Below are 5,000 nucleotides of genomic sequence, written 5' to 3' on the forward strand. Positions count from 1 at the left end.
TCAAAGCCCAGATCAGTGCAGGGTGACTGAAGTCCTGTGCCTATCTCCTGTCACGGCCCAGATCAGTGCAGGGTGACTGAAGTCCTGTGCCTATCTCCTGTCAAAGCCCAGATCAGTGCAGGGTGACTGAAGTCCTGTGCCTATCTCCTGTCACGGCCCAGATCAGTGCAGGGTGACTGAAGTCCTGTGCCTATCTCCTGTCAAAGCCCAGATCAGTGCAGGGTGACTGAAGTCCTGTGCCTATCTCCTGTCACGGCCCAGATCAGTGCAGGGTGACTGAAGTCCTGTGCCTATCTCCTGTCACGGCCCAGATCAGTGCAGGGTGACTGAAGTCCTGTGCCTATCTCCTGTCAAAGCCCAGATCAGTGCAGGGTGACTGAAGTGCTGTGTCTATCTCCTGTCAAAGCCCAGATCAGTGCAGGGTGACTGAAGTCCTGTGTCTATCTCCTGTCAAAGCCCAGATCAGTGCAGGGTGACTGAAGTCAGGTGTTCAGTAATGTGACGCCGTCTAGAATCTCAGAGTCCCAGGAGGAGCTTTATTTCATTTCTACAGACATAATTTCTAATGTAGTTTAGTGTTTACAGTGAAGCATGTAGTTTGGTGTTTATAGTGAAGCATGTAGTTTAGTGTTTATAGTGAAGCATGTAGTTTAGTGTTTATAGTGAAGCATGTAGTTTAGTGTTTATAGTGAAGCATGTAGTTTAGTGTTTATAGTGAAGCATGTAGTTTAGTGTTTATAGTGAAGCATGTAGTTTAGTGTTTATAGTGAAGCATGTAGTTTAGTGTTTATAGTGAAGCATGTAGTTTAGTGTTTATAGTGAAGCATGTAGTTTAGTGTTTATAGTGAAGCATGTAGTTTAGTGTTTATAGTGAAGCATGTAGTTCGTAGTTTAGTGTTTATAGTGAAGCATGTAGTTTAGTGTTTATAGTGAAGCATGTAGTTCGTAGTTTAGTGTTTATAGTGAAGCATGTAGTTTGTAGTTTAGTGTTTATAGTGAAGCATGTAGTTTAGTGTTTATAGTGAAGCATGTAGTTTAGTGTTTATAGTGAAGCATGTAGTAGTTACAGATATTAGGTATCCTGTGTGTATTTTCTTTCCTTCTCCCCTATTCACAGGTGTCGCCAATCAGTCACCAATCAGTCACCAATCAGTCACCAATCAGTCGGCAATCAGAAGACACCTGCTCCTTTTCCCTTAGCCAATCACATCCCCTTTCCCTTGGTTTAAAACCCAATCGGTTGATTTTCTGGTTCTCTCTCTCTCTAGTTAGCTGTATTGAAGTGGGCTAGTCTAGTTTAGGGGTGTTTTGGCTGTATTGAAGTACGCTAGTCTAGTTTAGGGGTTTTGGTTAGCTGTATTGAAGTGGGCTAGTCTAGTTTAGGGGTTTTGGTTGTTAGCTGTATTGAAGTGGGCTAGTCTAGTTTAGGGGGTTTTGGCTGTATTGAAGTGGGCTAGTCTAGTTTAGGGGTTTTGGCTGTATTGAAGTTAGTCTAGTTTAGGGGTTTTGGCTGTATTGAAGTACGCTAGTCTAGTTTAGGGGGTTTTAGTTTTGGCTGTATTGAAGTACGCTAGTCTAGTTTAGGGGTTTTGGCTGTATTGAAGTTAGTCTAGTTTAGGGGTTTTTTAGTTAGCTGTATTGAAGTGGGCTAGTCTAGTTTAGGGGTGTTTTGGTTAGTTAGCTGTATTGAAGTGGGCTAGTCTAGTTTAGGGGTTTTTGGTTAGTTAGCTGTATTGAAGTGGGCTAGTCTAGTTTAGGGGTTTTGGTTAGTTAGCTGTATTGAAGTGGGCTAGTCTAGTTTAGGGGTGTTTTGTTAGCTGTATTGAAGTGGGCTAGTCTAGTTTAGGGGTGTTTTAGTTAGCTGTATTGAAGTGGGCTAGTCTAGTTTAGGGGTGTTTTGGCTGTATTGAAGTGGGCTAGTCTAGTTTAGGGGTGTTTTGGCTGTATTGAAGTGGTCTAGTTTAGGGGTGTTTTGGCTGTATTGAAGTGGGCTAGTCTAGTTTAGGGGTGTTTTGGTTTGTTAGTTAGCTGTATTGAAGTGGGCTAGTCTAGTTTAGGGGTGTTTTGGTTAGTTAGCTGTATTGAAGTGGGCTAGTCTAGTTTAGGGGGGTTTTGGTTAGTTAGCTGTATTGAAGTGGGCTAGTCTAGTTTAGGGGTGTTTTGGCTGTATTGAAGTGGGCTAGTCTAGTTTAGGGGTGTTTTGGCTGTATTGAAGTGGTCTAGTTTAGGGGTGTTTTGGCTGTATTGAAGTGGGCTAGTCTAGTTTAGGGGTGTTTTGGCTGTATTGAAGTGGGCTAGTCTAGTTTAGGGGTGTTTTGTTAGCTGTATTGAAGTGGGCTAGTCTAGTTTAGGGGTATTTTGGTTTGTTAGTTAGCTGTATTGAAGTGGGCTAGTCTAGTTTAGGGGTGTTTTGGTTAGTTAGCTGTATTCAAGTGGGCTAGTCTAGTTTAGGGGTGTTTTGGCTGTATTGAAGTGGGCTAGTCTAATTTAGGGGTGTTTTGGCTGTATTGAAGTGGGCTAGTCTAGTTTAGGGGTGTTTTGGTTTGTTAGTTAGCTGTATTGAAGTGGGCTAGTCTAGTTTAGGGGTGTTTTGGTTTGTTAGTTAGCTGTATTGAAGTGGGCTAGTCTAGTTTAGGGGTGTTTTGGTTAGTTAGCTGTATTCAAGTGGGCTAGTCTAGTTTAGGGGTGTTTTGGTTAGTTAGCTGTATTCAAGTGGGCTAGTCTAGTTTAGGGGTGTTTTGGTTAGTTAGCTGTATTGAAGTGGGCTAGTCTAGTTTAGGGGTGTTTTGGTTTGTTAGTTAGCTGTATTGAAGTGGGCTAGTCTAGTTTAGGGGTGTTTTGGTTAGTTAGTTAGCTGTATTCAAGTGGGCTAGTCTAGTTTAGGGGTGTTTTGGTTAGTTAGCTGTATTGAAGTGGGCTAGTCTAGTTTAGGGGTGTTTTGGTTAGTTAGCTGTATTGAAGTGGGCTAGTCTAGTTTAGGGGTGTTTTGGTTAGTTAGCTGTATTGAAGTGGGCTAGTCTAGTTTAGGGGTGTTTTGGTTAGTTAGTTAGCTGTATTGAAGTGGGCTAGTCTAGTTTAGGGGTGTTTTGGTTAGTTAGTTAGCTGTATTGAAGTGGGCTAGTCTAGTTTAGGGGTGTTTTGGTTAGTTAGCTGTATTGAAGTGGGCTAGTCTAGCTTAGGGGTGTTTTGGTTAGTTAGTTAGCTGTATTGAAGTGGGCTGGTCTAGTTTAGGGGTGTTTTGGTTAGTTAGCTGTATTGAAGTGGGCTGGTCTAGCTTAGGGGTGTTTTGGTTAGTTAGTTAGCTGTATTGAAGTGGGCTGGTCTAGTTTAGGGGTGTTTTGGTTAGTTAGCTGTATTGAAGTGGGCTAGTCTAGTTTAGGGGTGTTTTGGTTAGTTAGCTGTATTGAAGTGGGCTAGTCTAGTTTAGGGGTGTTTTGGTTAGTTAGCTGTATTGAAGTAGGCTAGTCTAGTTTAGGGGTGTTTTTGTTAGTTGGCTGTATTGAAGTGGGCTAGTCTAGTTTATGGGTGTTTTGGTTAGTTAGCTCTATTGAAGTAGGCTAGTCTAGTTTAGGGGTGTTTTGGTTAGTTAGCTCTATTGAAGTAGGCTAGTCTAGTTTAGGGGTGTTTTGGTTAGTTAGCTGTATTGAAGTAGGCTAGTCTAGTTTAGGGGTGTTTTGGTTAGTTAGTTAGCTGTATTGAAGTGGGCTAGTCTAGTTTAGGGGTGTTTTGGTTAGTTAGCTGTATTGAAGTGGGCTAGTCTAGCTTAGGGGTGTTTTGGTTGGCTGTATTGAAGTAGGCTAGTCTAGTTTAGGGGTGTTTTGGTTGGCTGTATTGAAGTAGGCTAGTCTAGTTTAGGGGTGTTTTGGTTAGCTGTATTGAAGTGGGCTAGTCTAGTTTAGGGGTGTTTTGGCTGTATTGAAGTGGGCTAGTCTAGCTTAGGGGTGTTTTGGCTGTATTGAAGTGGGCTAGTCTAGCTTAGGGTGTTTTGGCTGTATTGAAGTGGGCTAGTCTAGCTTAGGGGTGTTTTGGCTGTATTGAAGTGGGCTAGTCTAGCTTAGGGGTGTTTTGGCTGTATTGAAGTGGGCTAGTCTAGCTTAGGGGTGTTCTGGGATATGTTTTCTTCCCGTGGGTCCGCCCTTTTCTCCCACACCCCCTTTACCGTATTTTTAAAATAAACGGTTGATGTAGGTTGTCCTTTATTGGTTCTCACTGTTCCTTTTCACCGTTATGATTTGCATGAGATATGTTACGGGTCTCGTTTCCATCCCCCCTAGACTGCAGGGACAAAAGGGTTCGTAACATCCCCCCTAGACTGCAGGGACAAAGGGTTCGTAACATCCCCCCTAGACTGCAGGGACAAAAGGGTTCGTAACATCCCCCCTAGACTGCAGGGACAAAGGGTTCGTAACATCCCCCCTAGACTGCAGGGACAAAGGGTTCGTAACATCCCCCCTAGACTGCAGGGACAAAGGGGTTCGTAACATCCCCCCTAGACTGCAGGGACAAAAGGGTTCGTAACATCCCCCCTAGACTGCAGGGACAAAGGGGTTCGTAACATCCCCCCTAGACTGCAGGGACAAAGGGGTTCGTAACATCCCCCCTAGACTGCAGGGACAAAAGGGTTTGTAACATCCCCCCTAGACTGCAGGGACAAAGGGTTCGTAACATCCCCCCTAGACTGCAGGGACAAAGGGTTCGTAACATCCCCCCTAGACTGCAGGGACAAAAGGGTTTGTAACATCCCCCCTAGACTGCAGGGACAAAGGGGTTCGTAACATCCCCCCTAGACTGCAGGGACAAAGGGTTCGTAACATCCCCCCTAGACTGCAGGGACAAAGGGGTTCGTAACATCCCCCCTAGACTGCAGGGACAAAGGGGTTCGTAACAATAGTAAAGCCTGTAGTTCTTAGCTTATTGTCTAAGGCACAGTATCTTAGTGCTAGAAGCGTCACTACAGACCCTGGTTCGATTCCAGGCTGTATCACAACCGTACATGATTG

The sequence above is a fragment of the Oncorhynchus gorbuscha genome, linkage group LG11, assembly GCF_021184085.1.
Source record: "Oncorhynchus gorbuscha isolate QuinsamMale2020 ecotype Even-year linkage group LG11, OgorEven_v1.0, whole genome shotgun sequence".
Classification (NCBI taxonomy): Eukaryota; Metazoa; Chordata; class Actinopteri; order Salmoniformes; family Salmonidae; genus Oncorhynchus; species Oncorhynchus gorbuscha.